The sequence below is a fragment of the Fundulus heteroclitus genome, chromosome 9, assembly GCF_011125445.2.
Source record: "Fundulus heteroclitus isolate FHET01 chromosome 9, MU-UCD_Fhet_4.1, whole genome shotgun sequence".
Taxonomy (NCBI): Eukaryota; Metazoa; Chordata; class Actinopteri; order Cyprinodontiformes; family Fundulidae; genus Fundulus; species Fundulus heteroclitus.
The window spans coordinates 320,953-339,968 of NC_046369.1; the positions used below are offsets into that span (position 1 = coordinate 320,953).

Consider the following 19,016-nt stretch of genomic DNA (forward strand, 5'->3'; position numbering starts at 1 on the left):
TGTGTATTTTTGTATTTTCAAAATACTGTAAAATACTTTCTGTGATGACATCTAACTATCTATAAAGCATGAAATGGTGTCTGTGGCACCTTCGCAGTCAAGTCACTGTGATACCACTCTCGGCCTCTAGGGAATTTTGGCACTGTTTAAAGGTATACTATGCAACCGGGGTTGATTTTCCAGCGAGGCTCCCCCCAGAGGGCGAAAGTAAAAGTGCACTGTCATAAAGATGCTCAGCTGTTCTGGTTTCTCCATCAAGCCAGGCGCGGTTGTTTTGAGCTTAGCAGTCAGGCGAACGCAACGAAAAGTGGAAAAAACGGCAGTACAAACAATGACTAACACTGAAAGTATGAACATGCACACACAGAGAGAGAGAAACCATTCCAATGCAGTGTTTCTCCTAGGAATTTGCTTACCGGATGAGCGGAGCGGGGGGGAGACAAGCTTAGCGCGCATATGGAGTTCGTTTTTTTTTTTTTTTTGGAATGTCGGCAAGGCAGTAGCGTGAGGGAAACCATTCCAATGTTACTTACAATCGCATCAGCAGAAACGCGAGGTCCACGTCAGCCTTGCAGCCTTCTTTTTCTTTTAGCTCTCGCCATTCTGAAAAAGCTTGCCCGATGTTCACCCGTGTACGACTCCTCTCTCTGTCCAGAGCCATTTTCCTCTTTCTTGCCTGCTCCAACATGGGCTTTCGCTGTTTTCTCGCTGGTTCCGCCATAATAACTGCACAAATCTAGCAACCAGCATGCCTTTCACTGGGGGCTTGTAGTAGTTCTCGCCGTAAAGCAAGACCGACTCTCGCGATGCACACGACTTCTGAGCCTGTGGGTGCGGGCCGAGGGCTCCTGCACTTGCAAGTGCGGTATTTCCCCCACAGACCACCAGGGCGGCCGAGAAAACCTTAGTTCAACCTGAAATGACTCATTTAATCATCCAAAACGGTATGGAACACATTAATTAACTGAAAAATGTTGCATAGTATATATTGCATGTTCCTGTTCAGTGTAACGTTCAGTGTCCGTAAGGCTAGGCTATTTAACTTTTGAATGTTAGCTGCTAACTAACTCTGTGTTAGTTTCACTGTCATTGATTTCACAAGTGAACATTCAAAGAATCACGTTTTTAAAGTTATTGTTATGTTACACGGTTCAAGACCATGGTCTCGGATTTGGAGGCACTGATTTTCATCCCGGCCGCTTCGCACTCGGCTGCGAACCGCTCCAGTGAGAGCTGTAGATCACGCCCTGATGAAGCCAATAGGACCACGTCATCTGCGAATAGCAGAGACGCAATCCTAAGGCCACCAAAACGGATCCCCTCAACATCTTGGCTGCGCCTAGAAATTCTGTCCATAAAAGTTATGAACAGAATCGGTGACAAAGGGCAACCTTGGCGGAGTCCAACTCTCACTGGAAACGAGTGCCGGCAATGCGGACCAGACTCTGACACCGGTCGTACAGAGACCTGACAGCCCTTATTAAAGGGTCCGGTACTCCATACTCCCGGAGTACCCCCCACAGGATCCCCCGGGGGACACGGTCGAATGCCTTCTCCAGATCCACAAAGCACATGTAGACTGGTTGGGCAAACTCCCATGCCCCCTCAAGAATCCTGCTGAGGGTATAGAGCTGGTCCAGTGTTCCACGGCCAGGACGAAAACCACACTGCTCCTCCTGAATCCGAGATTCGACTATCCGACGGACCCTCCTTTCCAGAACCCCTGAATAGACCTTACCAGGCAGGCTTAAGAGTGTGATTCCTCTGTAGTTGGAACACACCCTCCGGTCCCCCTTTTTAAATAGGGGGACCACCACCCCAGTCTGCCAATCCAGGGGAACTGCCCCCGATGTCCACGCAATGTTGCAGAGCCGCGTTAACCAACACAGCCCCACAACATCCAGAGCCTTAAGGTACTCAGGGCGAATCTCATCCACCCCCGGGGCCTTGCCACCGAGGAGCTTTTTAACAACCTCGGCAACCTCAGCCCCAGAGATGGGAGAACCCGACCCAGAGTCCCCAGGCTCTGCTTCTGCAATGGAAGACGTGCTGGTGGGATTAAGGAGGTCTTCGAAGTATTCCGCCCACCGACGCACGACGTCCCGAGTCGAGGTCAGCAGCACACCACCCCCACTGTAAACAGTGTTGGTACTGCACTGCTTCCCCCTCCTGAGACGCCGGATAGTGGACCAGAATCGCTTCGAAGTCGTACGGAAGTCTTTCTCCATGGCCTCTCCGAACTCTTCCCATACCCGAGTTTTTGCCTCGGCGACCGGCCGAGCCGCCTGCCGCTTCGACCGTCGGTACACATCAGCTGCTTCCGGAGCACCACAGGCCAAAAAAGCCCGGTAGGACTCCTTCTTCAGCTTGACGGCTTCCCTCACCGCTGGTGTCCACCAGCGGGTTCGAGGGTTGCCGCCGCGACATGCACCGACAACCTTGCGACCACAGCTCCGACTAGCCGCCTCAACAATAGAGGCGTGGAACATGGTCCATTCAGACTCAATGTCCCCCGCCTCCCTCGGGACGTGTTTAAAGTTCTCCCGGAGGTGGGAGTTAAAGATCCGCCTCACAGGGGACTCTGCCAGACGTTCCCAGCAAACCCTCACAGTGCGTTTGGGCCTGCCCGGTCGGACCGGCTTACTCCCCCGCCATCGGAGCCAACTCACCACCAGGTAGTGGTCGGTGGAGAGCTCCGCCCCTCTCTTCACCCGAGTGTCCAAGACATACGGCCGCAGATCAGATGAAACGACAACAAAGTCGATCATTGAACTGCGACCTAGGGTGTCCTGGTGCCAGGAGCACATATGGACACCCTTATGCTTGAACACGGTGTTTGTGATGGACAATCCATGACGAGCACAGAAGTCCAACAACAAAACACCACTCGAGTTCAGATCAGGTGGGCCATTCCTCCCAACCACGCCCCTCCAGGTCCCACTGTCATTGCCCACGTGAGGGTTGAAGTCCCCCAGCAAAATGAGGGAGTCCCCAGGAGGGGCACTCTCCAGTACCCCTTCCAAGGACTCCAAAAAGGGTGGGTAATCTGAACTGCTGTTTGGCGCATAAGCGCAAACAACAGTCAGAACCCGTCCCCCCACACGAATGCGGAGGGAGGCCACCCTCTCGTTCACCGGGGAAAACCCCAACGTGCAGGCACCGAGATGGGGGGCAACAAGTATGCCAACCCCAGCTCGGCGCCTCTCACCATGGGCAACTCCAGAGTGGAAGAATGTCCAGCCCCTCTCAAGGAGACTGGTTCCGGAGCCAGAGCGGTGCGTCGAGGTGAGTCCGACTATCTCTAGTCGGAACCTCTCAACCTCGCGCACAAGCTCAGGCTCCTTCCCCACCAGAGAGGTGACATTCCACGTCCCAAGAGCCAGCTTCTGCAGTCGAGGATCATTTCTCCTGTGGATTTAAATCATAATATTTTTTGGGTGATTTTTGAACACTGTGGATCTAAACTGGAATATAATTTTTCCTGGGATACTTTGTGACGCAGTGGATTTAAGTTGGATTAACCATTTTCTTTGGATATTTTGGGACTGTGTGGTTAAAAAAAATTGGAGTAACTTTTCATTTTGGTTGTGAGTCAGATTACCAAAGACCCAGCAGATTCCTGATCATCTACACCGAGGACATCAGGACATTGATCGACTAAAGAATTCATCCCTCAGGCTGTCAACACAACCCTGCATCAGGACCAGAATCAACTCATCTTGCTGTGCAGTAAGGTCAGTGAGGAAGTGAGCAGAGGAACAACAGATGCTCTGAAGTCTGATCTCAACTGCAGCAGAGAACGACCTTCAGCTGGGAGACAGCAGGAGAAGACAGGACTGAGGGGCCTGTGGGCCATAAGCTTTGTGTTCTGCCCAAAGTTATTCAGCCTCTGTAATTAAAGGCTGCAGGTTATATGCAAGAGTGATTAACGTCCTGCTCTGGTCCTGCTAATCAAGGCTAGTTTCATTCAGCCAAGAGTTCTGTCTTAAAGGAGAAGATTCCAGCATGTGTGAAAAAGAGCGTTCACACCTGCCTGTTGAAGATCCTCTCCACACCTGTTCTAGGAGCCGACCCCATGAGAGGAAAGAGGACTGGGAAAAACGATGGAGAAAGATCTGCTGCTCATCAAAGTTAGATTTAGAGTTTATTAATATCAGCAAACTAAGAAGAGTTAGTTAAATAAATTCTGTTGTAGTTTGATTATTATTTTGTTTCTGCTGTTATTTTACCCTGATAAGCATTGCTTATTATAGAATAATATAAAATTCTAAATAACTTGTGGACATTCAGTCATTAGAGTCATTTTCATCATTGAGTTCTTTGATAAAATAGTTCTGGTCTTGGTTCTGGAAGTATTAGGAGGTTTTTAAAGGTTGCCTTGACCCAGTTTAAACATCATCCTGGTGGCTTTTTTCTCAGAACTCTGGACCGGGTAATACCCGACAGAATCAGGAACCTCAGACCCATTAGATGGAAAGCTGGATAGAGTTAACCTCTCATAGTTAGGGAGTTAGAGGGCAGGGGCGGTTCTAGACAGGGGCCAACAGGGGCCCATGCCCCTGTAGAAATGGTCCTGGCCCCTGTTATGGCCCCTGTACTAAAGACATAACATTAAACACACTTCAAAGAAACCATAACTGATTGGTTACTTTGACCAATTTTATTTTTTACTTGTACAGTTTCACGTTTAGCTTTAGCTGTATTGAGCTGGGGGCAAAGTTTTCAACTGCTAGATCAGGGCTCCGAAACCTGCAGTTCCAAAACCACAAGTGGCTCACTTAATATTATTACACAGTTAAATATTGCCATTTTGTTGTTTCATTTTTTTGTTCTGTGCCCCTGTGAAAAAACACTGGCCCCACCTTGGCCCCCCTGGTAAATTTGGTCTAGAACCGCCACTGTTAGAGGGGAAGGGCTGAACTCTGTGACAACAGAACCAAACATCAGAACCATGTTGCACAGACTGACGGTCCACTGGTCCACAAAGTCCAGCATGGAGACGACTGAACAGAACCGATGGAAAAGTAGTTGTTGTACATGTACACACCATAAATATGGAGTCCAGCTGGGTTTGATGCTGCTGGGCAGACGGACCTCTGGGAACCTCTGAGTTCTGCTGGTCCACTCTGTGGAGGAACCAGAACAATCAGGAAGGAAGGAAATATTCATCCAGCAGTTTTCACAGATGAAATCACCAAGAGCTTCACAGTAAAAGTCCTTAAAACAGAAAAACTGAGCATCAAATGAACACAATGAAATAAAAGGATGAAGACCAGAACCACCAGAACCACCCAGTAGATGTTTTAAAAAGTGAGACTTGAACATGGACTTCAAACTGTCCACACTGTCAGCAGATCTGATGCTGGTGGGGACAGTGACTCAGAGCTTGGAGACAGTGGAGGTGAAGGTTCTGTCCACACAGGTCTTCAGGACAGTGTGTGGGACATCCAGCAGGTCGTGGAAATGTGATCCACTGTTAGTCTGACATGAAGCCAGGAAGCAGCAGAACCTCCTGATCAGCATCAACACTCCAGACATGAAGACATGAAGGTGTTTTCATCAGAACAGGGAAGCTGATTTCTGGAGATAACGGATCAAACCTCTGTCTGCAAATAGAACTGGAACATCTGAGAGTTCACTGGGAGGAACTGGGTTTCTGTTCTGGGCTCCTAAAGAAATGTAACGGGTCATTTCCAGAACCTCTGACCCCGACTGAGGAGACCGGTCCATACTAGGGCTGGTGATTGGCTAAAATATCACAACATGATTCCTGGCAGTGAAATCAGGATTTTATTATTTTCTCAAAGTAACAATAAAGCTGTTGAAGAAAAATCTTGAGAATCTTTTAGACCAGAGCATTTCTGAACACATTTTAATGAGTTGCTGCAGTTCTGCTAACTTGTCTGAAGCTCAACTGAAATGTAATAAATCCATTGAGATATTTAAGAGCTGAAGAACAGCTGCAGCTCTAAACTCCTGTGAGGGAACAACACCAAGTCTCTGGTTCTGATCCGAGTGATTGTTCCAGCTCCAGCTGAGAAGAACTGAAACTCTTCAGTCACTAAAACTGAGGAAGACTTTCAGATACGATGACAAAACGGTTCAGGAACAAAGAAAGAAAGTCCAGTTGGTTCCATGTTGGATTTGATTCAGTCACTATGAATATGGGAGAGGGACTAAACAGTCCAGTTAGCTCATTAACATGGAACAGAACCAATCAGAGTGAGCTCCAGTCCAAACTAAATCTTTGACTTTAACCAGAGAAAAGTGTTTAATGATGGCAACTAATCAATGAGGCCCAAAAGCAAACAGATCAGAGCTGTTAAACATGATGTAGCAGCATCCAGGACGCCTCCAACAACATCCATACTTTCCACTTTCACTGCTGTGGTTCTGGAGAACATCCAACACACACCGCTTCACATATGAACATAGAAATGTGGGAAAAAGAGCTGAACTCACATTAAACACATGTTGGAATAAAAACATTTCAGACTGACTCAGTTTCCACAGTTACAGCAGTTAGATACAGCTCACCTCTCTGAGGATGCAGGTCCTGAAGATTTGAAGTTAAGAGGAGGACCCTTTGACCTGTCACTCTTAAAGGACACACAGCTGAGTTCTGGTTCCTCTTGATGTGTTCGTGTCAGTCTCTTAGGAATCCTGTCAGAAGAAGATAACTTATTATAACCCATTTTGAAACTTAACTAGTTGCGCTTGGATTGACCCATGTCCAAAAAGCTACAGAACCGCTCCATGTGGGCCACCATCTGCAGGGATGTCAGGTTCTAACTCTTGGGCCTTCAGTTTACCTTGAAGAAATTCTGTCAACCTGATGGGTCTATAAGGGACAGAACGGTCCATCCCTGGCTGTGTCTGGTTCAGGGGACTGCAGACCTGGACTTAGAATTTTATCAGGTGGTGGAAGAATCACTCCAAGGATCTCTTAACTATTGTCACCATGTCTTCCATTTCTCTGAGGTTGGTGAAGGAGATAAAAAGCACCCTGTTGTCATGGGAACAGGAGTGAAGGAAATTTATCCTGAGATGCTGAAGGCTGTGGACCCTGTGGGGCTGTCCTGGTCAGCACGCCTTCTTTCTTTATTCAATTCAATTTTATTTATATAGCGCCAATTCATGAAACATGTCATCTCGAGGCACTTTACAAAGTCAAATTTAATCAGATTATACAGATTGGTCAAAAATTTCCTATATAAGGGAACCAGTTGATTGCATCAAAGTCCCGACAAGCAGCATTCACTCCTGGAGAAGCTTAGAGCCACAGGGAGAGTCGTCTGCATTGTTGATGGCTTTGCAGCAATCCCTCATACTGAGCAAGCATGAAGCGACATGCTTATGTCCAGTTTAGATATTTTTATACAAAATGTTAAAGAAGATTAAATTGCTTACCGTATTTTTTGGACTATAAGTGACACTTTTTTCATAGTTTGGCTGATCCTGCCACTTATATTCAGGTGTGACTTATATATCAAATTTAAATGGTATTTCATATTGACCAACATGAACCAAGTAGTAAACATTACCGTCTATGGCCACAAGAGGGTGCTATAGGCTTGTGAAAACCATCCGGCTCCTGTACTACTTCAATCAATCAATCAATCAATCAATCAAATTTTATTGTCAATTACAATTTGCAATGCAATCGAAAAGTCAGTTCCAGTACAACCGTCCATCACATACACTTAAACAAACAAACATTTTGGGGGGAACGATTGACTGAGGACTTGCGTTGCCAAGGATCGCAGCCAGTCAGCCGCTGCTAAATAGCGCAGCTGTCAAGGCCACATTCCTCCAAACAGCCCCGAACCCCGCCTACACGGAGTTCACGAGGCGCTGCCCTTGAAACTCTCGAAGAAAGAGCAACAACATGGGGGAAAGAGGGGAGAGAGAAAAAAAAGAGACAGATGTTTGCCTATTTATGCTCTCACCAATAAAGAGACAAACAACCGGCACAAAAAAAACCTCATAGCACGAAAAGCACAAATAACACAATACAACATATATGCAGAAGGTAAACATTTGAGACCTGTCGCGTGTGCGTAATTCATCAGTTTTATGAGTATCAGTTATGCGTGTGTGTATGGGCGAAAGTGTTTTTCTCCGTGAACACTCTCCAGAGGTCATTGTCCTTGATGTTATCAGCCGGCCCACAGTTCAGAGAAGCATCCTCAGGTGTCAGCAGGGAAGGGGGGTAGCCGGGGGCTTTTCTGGGCACTCTCCACCATAACAATCCAGGAGTTGATAGGGAGGGAATCCAAATAGGTTATTTGTTATGAGACAAGCTGCACTGCCTTTCCTGTCAGCTTTTAAGTCTTTTGCTGGCTCCACATAAATGCAATTTTCCAAATTATTGGCCTTTTTCGCGCTTCACTTCCAGATTTCATCCCATCTCCCCTTGAGTACTTAACAATTATTTGAAATATTAACTTATAGACGACAAAGACTAAAAACATGTTTGTATGTTGTTTTGCTGTTTAAGTTTAATTCATGCAGCAGAGTGTTGAGTGGTGCAGCTAGAAGCAGCCAGACCGTGACAGAAACTGTTATTGGAGTGTCTGTGAAGCTAATACCAGCTAGCGCTAGCTTACAGCTCTGTTGTCCAGGCGGTTTACAACTTTGCTGATGCATGACACCATTTTCGATACCACAGGGATAAAAAACTACAAATAATTAAAGGCTTATCAAATATGTTATTAACATAAAAAAACTCACCTTTTTCAAATTGGACATGGAACTTAGTTTCTCAACAGAACCACAGATGCTAACTAAATAAGTGTGAAATAAATGCTAAATAAATAAACCAAATACAACACATGCCTAGTAGCATGCTAATCACACAACATTAACACTAACATCACTTCTATGTTTAATGTATTAAATTAATTATGAACGGGAACTTTGATGCTTGACTTTATTGCACCACTTTAAAGCTCTGTTTACACAGAGGCTTGTCACGATCTTTGGGTTTCCTTCTTTGTTTGCTTCATATGCTAAAATAATTAGCATAGAGACCATGCCAAGTTAGTATTATATCCGCATACAGCGTTTGACTATCAATATTTTTAACAACCTTAGGATGTTCAACAATAAAGGTGTTGGGGAAAGGTTCATCTTCAAGTGAAATTAATTATTTTTCCAAACTCAATAAACAATCATTTAAATGCTAGTTACGTAAATATGGGGAAAAAAATTCTGATTATATTTGTACATCATAATGAAGCAGCTTTGGGTTCAGGGACTTTTACTGGTGAACAGGATTAAGACCAGATTCTACAGAACCACAGAGAACCAGAGTGAGCTCCAGTCCAAACTAAATCTTTGTCTTTAACCAGAGAAAAGTGTTTAATGATGGCGACTAATCAATGAGGCCCAAAAGCAAACAGATCAGAGCTGTTAAACATGATGTAGCAGCATCCAGGACGCCTCCAACAACATCCATTCTTTCCACTTTCACTGCTGTGGTTCTGGAGAACATCCAACACACACCGCTTCACATATGAACATAGAAATGTGGGAAAAAGAGCTGAGCTCACATTAAACACATGTTGGAATAAAACATTTCAGACTGACTCAGTTTCCACAGTTCCAGCAGTTAGATATAGCTCACCTCTCTGAGGATGAAGGTCCAGAAGATTTGAAGTTAAGAGGAGGACCCTTTGACTTGTCACTCTTAAAGGACACACAGCTGGGTTCTGGTTGTGGTCTGAGACTCTGATGGATCCTGACAGAAACATTATGATCAAAACACATCCTGTGAGGTTCTGTTGACATACCAGCCCACATTTACTTCATGGACCCATATGGGCAGCAACTGGACTGAAAAATGGACCCAGATGTAATTGTCTATAAGTTAAATAACGGCTCTGTGTTAATTGTCTATTTAGGTTTGATGAAGAACAACTCTGGGTAAAAACTGGGACCCATATGGGTTCCAGAGGTTCTGCTACATTTGATCTGATTAACCTGAGACCCATTTGAGACCCAGTCAGTACCTCCATAGAGGGACCAGCTGGTTCTGCTGATCTGGGTCGTATTTAGACAGAAAATAAATGTAAAGATTCTTCCATAAATGTCTGATCAGCCGTCCTTCTTTCTAGGATGAATAATGTTGAACACATGTTGGTCATCAAGATCCAGGAAATGTTCTGGAAGTTGGTGAGTTCTTCCAGATGTGTCCTGCTGGAACCCAGAGCTCTAAGCAACAGGCTGGTGTCACTCAGCTGGTTCTGCAACACTGACTTGCTGTTTGTCAGAACCCACTGGTACCATGCTGAGCTGCTCTGTTCAGTCTGGATGAAGCAGCAAAGAGGAACAGCAGCAGCTTCAGGACCACTTGGTCTCTTCTGGCCTGATATAGTGAGAACGCTGTGTGAAAAGACACAGTTAGAGATGCTGATCTCACCTCTGAGCGTGGCTCTGGCTCTCAGCTTCCCCACACAGAGTGGTTTCAGAGGGAGGGACTCCCTCCTCTCTGTCCTCACACTGATCCATGCTGCTGAATTCACATCAGCTCACACACACTTTCTACCTTCACCTGCAGAGGAAACACAAATCATTCATCTGCACATCAACTCTGATCATCCTTTACATCATTAGTGCTGGAAAAAGATCAGCTGCTCCTCCTCTGATTGGCTCTTCTTCTCTGCTTCATATCAGTGTCAGTTGAATGCAGTCAGACAGCAGTGAAAGGCAGAGGAAGCTGCCATCAGCTGCTGTACTTCTACTATCAGTCCACTAGATGGAGCCATGGAGCAACATTTCATCCACTGACACTGATTCACTCTGACTGAACATCAGCAACCAGGGGTGATTCTAGGATCTGCTCAGCTATGAGGTAAGATGACTGTCAAAATAGACTTGTACATAAAAGGATAGTTGTGTCCATATTAGTCAGAAGTTGTGCATAACAAACATTTGTAAACTCACAATAATTGAAATTGCATTCAAAAGATACAACATACAGTTTAAATAGTTACAACTTCAATAAGTAATATATACAAATTTCAAGTTTAAATTTGTGCTTTATTCTTCATGAACACAAACAGCAGCGGCTGCTTGAGAATACAGATTTTTTCTTTGAGAATACAAATTCACAACAGTGGTCTGACGGAAACTGTATATATATATATATATATATATATATATATATATATATATATATATATATATATATATATATATATATATATATATATATAACTGTGTGTATATATATATAACTGTGTGTATATATATATATATATATATATATATATATATATATATAAGACTGCCATTAGATATGCAGTCTCATATAAGACATAAGCCTGCCAAATATTATAGCGGTCTCATGACCAGTCCATGTCTTCTGTCAAGCAAATTGCTAATAAGTTAATAAATCCCTACACATTTCCTTTATGAATTTGCATATTGAACTTTGTTGTTTTTTTTAACTCAGATTAAGAGAAATAGTTTCCTTTTTAGGAAAAAAACATACAGTTCAGATTTAACTTTTCAGACAGGATTCTGAATCCACGGCTGCATCTACAGAGCTCATGTTAAGAAACAATTCATTAGAACAGCTGAAGCGCTTCGGACACAGATGCCACATGTGCAGAAAAGAATATAGCTGCAGATGTAAAATGTTCGAATAGAAATAGAGCCAAATGGCAAGATTAGCTGTGCTCTGCTTTTTTAGCAACTAAAAATATCTGTGGTCCCATCATGGTCTGATTGTGAAACAAAGATGCAAGGGCGTAGGTTTGATTTGAACTTTGGTAGGGACACCTACAAACAAACCTTCCATGGTCTGACGTCATTGGTCCTACGTAATATGCATGCTCCTATTTTTTTATGCTTGACTTGAGCGTTAGGCCGCGTTTCGTCTGTCTAAAGAGAAAAGCAGTATTTCGTGCTACATTTATACAAATTTTATAACCACGACACACACTAGATGCTGTTTGTTATCGTTTAAAGCATCACAGGATCTGATGACTGTCAAATTGGGATTTTTTTTCCATTTGAACTAACAGCAACAGAGACAAATGGTAAATATGTGCCTATTAAACTAATTATAGTCACAATATGTCTGTTGTCTATCCTGTATTTTCTTTTGAAGATATAGAAATGTGTAGAGATAAACCCCACCCATATTTCTTTATCTAAGATACCGGTACTCTGTCTGAATCATAAAACACAGCAAAATTATACATTCAAGGTACTGCAAATAAATTTCATGTATTTACTTTGCACTTGAAGTAGAAGTGTCACTGATACTGACACCATTTCAAATATTAAATTCAAACAACAAATGTACAACTGGGCTGTAGTTACTCTCTTTAGCCCATTTTATGTAATTTATCTTAATATTCCAAACATATTTCTTACATCATATATCTGAAGTGTAGATAACAGCTTCCTCTTACCTACATCCTCTCAGACAACTAATTATTTCCCTAACAATAGTGAGTTATCAATGTTTAAATTTGCAGTAAACTTTATACATAAGCAGCATGGAGGACCCAATACTGTACTTTGAGTGAGATTGGTGACACCACGACTGAATTGTTACACGAGTGGTTGTCCGTTTCATCATTCAAATGAGAACATATAATTAGACTATCGGTATATAGTAGTACGACTGTTTAAGAACAGCAGATTAAACTTTAAGATATGTAATGGCCTATATTAAATTAATTTTGTGACCACATCAACAGATTACATAATTTCTTACTTTTTTGTTGTACCAAATTACCTTTGTAATATTGTGTGGGCTAAGTCCCTGATGATGAGAATGTCTAGCTCTGCCCCTGGTTTGTACTAATTTATTAATGGACAGTGTGGAAATCTATGTACAATAAAACCAATGTAAATAGTGTTCCCCTATTTTATTTGTCTTTATTCTTATTCTAGAAGTAGAAATAGTGAAATAAATAGCACTATTATTTTGTGGAATCCTAATCATGCTATTATAACTAAGCAAAAGTCTAAACAAAATATAGCAGTTGTTTAGGCGGCATCCAGTGTTCTTATACTGTATATCACGTAAAATAAATGACACCTGCTATTTATACCTGAACTGCCTCAGAGGGTCAACAAAAAATTAAAGCAATAATAGCAACGAAATATTGGTAAAAGTGAAACTCTCGCCTTTTCTTTTTCAGACGGCTTTGGCTAAGAATCAGAATTCTTAATAGTCCTCAGTCTTTTTATTTCCATCTTTCCAGCAGTCTTCAGATCTCCTGCCTGGCACAGAATATTTAGTTTCATAAAAGAGATAAGGTTTTGGTTGATAAAATGTATTGTACTTAAGAATTAAATGCTATTTTAAGATGCTAACGTTGGTTACTTACATTTCTCCAGTTCAACAAATCAAAACTCTCTCTCCTGCTTCTTTACAGAACTGCACTCAGCAGCTTTCACCTATTTTAGTGCAGATAATATTTACTTTCTTAACTGGGACTATTTTCGTAGCCTAGTATTAATTGTGGTAACGGCAGTATACCAGTATGAATCAAAACTTAAATCTTGCGCTCCAAGCCCGCACGAACATGCACGCACACACATGCAATAGAAAACAGCCAATCAGGAAGAGGAAAGGCGGAATTTAAGGCAACAAAATCAATGAGAGTGGAGTTGAACAGCACACAGCACAGTCACGTGTGCTGCAGACTTAAAGGGACAGGAAAGAAAAAGCCGGTACTGGAGCTGCACCGTGGGAACCCCGAGCTCTTCAAACGGAGGCGCTCCGGGCGAACCTGTGCATGTACGCACGTCTGGCAGAGCCGAACCGACACGTAGGAATACTCTGAATCAGTAATTTTTTATGGGTGCTGAGCTAAGATTTAGGGGTCCTTTAGCACCCCTAAAAATAGCCTAAATATGCCACTCTCAGCAACTATTTTATTTTACAATCATCAAACTCTACAAGTGGATTATCTGATGTATCAAAGGTGAACTATTTATTAATCTGACTGAATTAAACACAAATTGACATTGATGTCATTTTATTTTGAAAGGACTCACAAGAAAGAGCAGGAAGCTGTTGTGTCTGACTTTAATGGGAGACCAGAGTTTGATTCCAGGAAATAAAAACATGAAGCAGTTTGTTGAGTGAAGAAAACAAAGAAACATCAGCTGTTCATCATGTTGTTTGGTTCCAGTTCATCAATAATCTAATAATCCTGTAGATTAGTCTTCAAACAGCAGAGATGAAACTTTGTGCTGAAATCAGAAGTGAACATGTTCTCCAGACATCAGAGAGCAGAAACAAAGAGGAAAGTTCCTCAAGACAAAGTTCTGGTAGGAAACAAAACAAACTTACAGTTTGTTCAGACGGTCCAAAGTGCTGAAGAACAAGATCTGAACAACAGACTGAGACCAAACAGAACCACCGTAGAACCGAGCTGTGTGCCTCACCTGAACAGGTGAGTTCAAACTGAAAGTAACTGAGAGGAATGTTGTATAACTGATGACGTCACAGCTCACCTGGTTTGTAGTTTTCCTTTCAGACTAAAACAGTCAGCAGAGCGCCTGCAGTAATATCAGAGGCAGGTTGATAATGTCTTCAGGAGAAAGGAGAGAAGTTCTGCTGAAAATGTTTCCTGATGGCGTCCTGAGGAGAAATGAGCCCAGAGAACAGAGCTGCTGGTTGCTTCCTGCTGCAGGAACTGGTCAGACTGGTCTGGCTGAGTGGGAGTCAGAGGAAAGTTTACCTGATGACGTCTAAAGACATGAAGCCTTCTCATGATGAAATAATTAGATAAATTAAACCAGTTGCTGCTGCTGGTCTGAGAGGAAGAACAGCAACAAAAAAAGGAGATAAAAATAATCCCTCCTTGTGCTTCTTAATCCTGGTTTTATTAATGAAGGTCATTACAGAGACAACAAGCTGCTCCCTTCTCAAACAACAGAAAAACCGGCAGGGAGTCATTTCCACCTCTATTATGGGATGTTTCTGGTTTACTGTAAACAGCAGAGAGCAAAATGGTGACTGCAGGTCAGGAGACGTGTTTCCTGAAGATTAAATCTGATAAATTGATATTCTTTCATTGAGCTGGATGACAGAGGCTGAAACATGAAACACGCTGAGCCGTTAAAGCAGGAATATTATAGCAGCTTTAGATGGAAAATAGTACAATTATAGTCATGCTTAACTAAGAATCTAAATAATTATCCTGAGTGGGATTCAGGATTAATGCTTCATGCATTAATTAAGTTTGTTTTCTTTAATCTGAGATATTTGCTGATTGTCCAGTAATCAGATTCATTTCTAACAGAAGAATCAGAAGCAGATATACTAGAGAGTATAGGGTATACCTTCTGTCACTTTTTAACCCGATTTTGATGGATTAAAAGTGGGCGGGGCGATTAAAAAGGGGCGGGGCTTATTTTTTAATTGACCTTTTAGGTGATCACATGATTGTCACGTGACCCTGCTCGTGCAACTGGAGAGATGTTTTGGGTGATCAAGAAAGTGGTAGCTTTTTAGCTGTTACTTGAGTATGTCTATTTTTACAGTAATTTTCATACTTAAGTACAAGACATTTCAGTCAGTGACTTGGACTTTTACCAAAGTCATATTTTTGAGAGGTACCTATACTTTTACTTGGAGTTCTGACTAAGTAGTGCCCAACAGGTGTGACAGATTGCTGAGGGAGTGGAGGGTGAGCTGCTTCTTCTTCTTCTTCTTCTTTTTTTACTGGTGTCTTGCAATCAAATGGAACATTATCGCCACCTACTTGATCTTTGGTTACTTTTCCTTAAATCCTTAGGTTTAGTCTAGTTTGTTGTAGATAAGATGACATGATCTTAAGCACCATCTTTCCGTATTTATTTGAGAAGATATTTGTAATGTTCAGTTGTTTGATTCCTTGTTGTTCCAGTCCATTCCTTAGAGCCATTCTTTGATTTGAGTATTTAATACACTTAAACAGCACATGTTCCACAGTTTCTAGAATGCTGAAACTATGGATGCTTCCCAATAATATGTAGTGAGCCTCGTGTGACCTAGTCTAATTCTGCTAAACATCCCCCGTTCTCTCCTGCTCTTCCCCAGAGGCTCTTCTTCCTCCACTTTTTGCTGTATCTTATGTAAATGTCTTTCTTTATTTCCATTATCCCATATTTTTTGCCACTGTACCTTAATTTTGCTTTGTATGTAGGATCGTAAGTAGGACCTTATTTATCGCCAACCCCTTCTTAGCTAAAGAATCTGCCATCTCATTCCCTTCAATGCCACTATGTACTGGAATCCATAAAAACTGAACATCAATCTCCAGACTACGTACTCGGTATAATGATAACAAACTTTCTAACATAATATCCTCCCTACATTTAGATGACACACTTTTGAGACTAGCCAATGCTGCGCTTGAATCTGAACATATTAGTATTCTCATGGGTTTGACTTCCTCTATCCATTGTAATGCTAACATGATTGCCATCATTTCTGCTGCATAAACCGAGAAATGATCAGTTAATCTTTTAAACACTTTAACTTTTAATTCAGGAATGTCAAAAGCACAGCTTGTTTTTCCATTCTCTGGATTTTTTTACCCATCCGTGAATACATGTACATAATACCCATATGTCTCATGTATTAAAGTGTTCACATAAGCTTGTACACTTAACGTGTTATTGCTTGAACTAATCTTTTATAACATAGAAGGATCAACACTAGATTGAGGTAGTAACCATGATGGTATAGCTGGCATTAAGGCAGTTAGACTAACGGCCCAATTATTGATTCCTAACTCCTCAACTATCTGAAATATTCCCTTACTAAATACCTCCTTTTTAATTTTACTACTTTCAATTTGTATTATTTTTGTTAGATGTGTTTCTTTTTGACTTTGGAAATTTGTCCAATAATTTACCCTCTCAACAGTTTCCTTCTAAGACTTAATGGCATTTCTCCAACCTCCACCTGAAGCGCCGATATTGGAGTTGATTTTGCTAACCCTAACCCTTATGTCCAACATTTTAAAGATGAACTAGCTGCTGAATCAAAAACTATACAACCGTAATCTAGAACTGATCTAACTAATGCAATATATACATTTTTTTAACGCCATACAATCAGCTCCCCATACAACTCCTGTTAAACACCTCATAATATTAAATACTTTCTTAGTATTGAATAGTTTCCACGTAAGCAAACTATCAAACCCCAAGAATTTAAAAAACTTTTATCCTTTCTAATCTGCCCCGTCATCTGCAAAAAGTGATTTTCCTATGTCAGGTTTAACCTTCTTATAAACATCGTTTATCATAATAGAACTGGACTAAAGACGCTCCCCTGAGGGTTGCCGTTCTCAACTAAAAATGAATCAGAAATATAATTACCCGCACAAACCTGGAGGGTGAGCTGAGTGAGAGGAGGAACTGAAAAAAACAGAAAAAAAAAAACGGACCAAAAACTAAACCATGACAGTTTCTACCAAGTTTTAATTTCATTTTAGAAAAGAAATAAACTGTTGCAAAAGTTCTTCAACTTTTAACATGTTTATACTTAGAAGTATTTGCTATATTAAAATATCTCATGAACTACTAACAAAATTATCATAATTTGCATAAAAATGACAAGTAGTCGGTATTAGAAAAAAAAAACAGATATGTAGTGTTTTCAGACGTCAAGCGATAAAAGGAAATATATTTAACCTATATTCATAATTAACAATGCTAATGTTCTGCAACAGGAAGAGTTCTGAAATCAACATTGAAAACACAGCTGTCACGTGTCCTGTCATGTTCTCCGTCCCACTTTCACATCTATCTGGTAAAAGACAAGTTGTGCTTCAATAAGACTAAATAAAGGTTTAATATCTGATACCCTAATGTGGTTGTGGGACGGGATGGCACATGTAGAGATGCTGATTTTAAGACTTTGGACCAGTCTCTGCTTATATCAAGTTATTTTTTCTTTTAAAACTTTCACTTTAAAAAGCTATTAAATAAACACCCCTTCAAACTTAAGTTTTCATTAGATATCATGTTGAGCAAAACAGTATTCCCTTATGTCATTCTGCTCTTTGTAGAGTAACGCTGCAAGTGAAACGATGGAGTCGGGATTTTTTAGAAACAAGCCAAATTTATGGACAAGCTCTCTAGGGAGACATTAGAAAATGAGCTGTTATTAATTTATTTATTTTACCGGGTTTTACATAGCTGCATGCCGGCTTCTCTTTTGTAACTGCTGAGTGAGACGGAGAACAGGCACAAGGGGAGAAGCGCGGCTGAGGACGTGTGTTGTGATTATAATATCTGTGGATGTTATCTTAGTTGTGCACACCGCCTCCACGGGATTGCCTAGTAGGCAATGGCCCAAGGCAGGAGTGCCTAAACTATTTCCTGGGGCCATTTGAAGCCCTTGAAAAGAATTTCTCTACAACCTCGATTCAAGAATGGCACGAATTTAGCTCGAAACCAAAACTCAAAACTAGAGGTAGATGGACACAGATTACGTACAACTCAGTTTTCTTGTACAGCAGGTAAAACTGAAACAGAAAATACTATTTTGAAAATAAAAAATACTATTTTGCAGCCCGTGCGTAATTTCCATTTGACCATTTTGCCTTGTGGGGTGAAAAAGTTTAGACACCACCAATCTAAGGGGAGGGTGGTAACTCAGAAAGCTGCTTAACATATAACAAATACACGGTGCTCCTGGCCATTTGGAGTTTCAAAACACTGTTACATTAACAAGAATGATGAGTGGTGCCATGTTAGTTTCCACGTCATGGCCGTAACGGATGTTTTTTTCTAGTTGAAAGAAAAGTGTAGAAGGAATGCGGTTGGGTTTTATATATAATTTTATTAACATTCATTTATTATATCACAGGTTAATTCTAACAACAGTCATTCCATATATCACAAACTCATTGTAAAAAACACTACATTAATATATCACAAGCTCGTTGTAGAAAACACTACTTTCATATATCGCAAACTCAATGTAAAAAAAAAAAAAAAAACTAATTTCATATATCACAAACTAATTGTAGAAAAAGTTCATT

At 41.5% G+C, this 19,016-nt stretch overlaps 1 long non-coding RNA gene across 1 annotated transcript; it reads right to left on the reverse strand.

Annotated features, from left to right (window-relative positions):
• Positions 1 to 5,086: 5,086 nt before the first annotated feature.
• On the reverse strand, positions 5,087 to 9,732 carry LOC105921979. Its single transcript, XR_004931635.1, has 3 exons — positions 9,629 to 9,732; positions 6,538 to 6,663; positions 5,087 to 5,126 (listed from the first exon to the last, which is right to left on the reverse strand). It is a non-coding gene; the product is annotated as an uncharacterized LOC105921979 (long non-coding RNA).
• Positions 9,733 to 19,016: the final 9,284 nt, after the last annotated feature.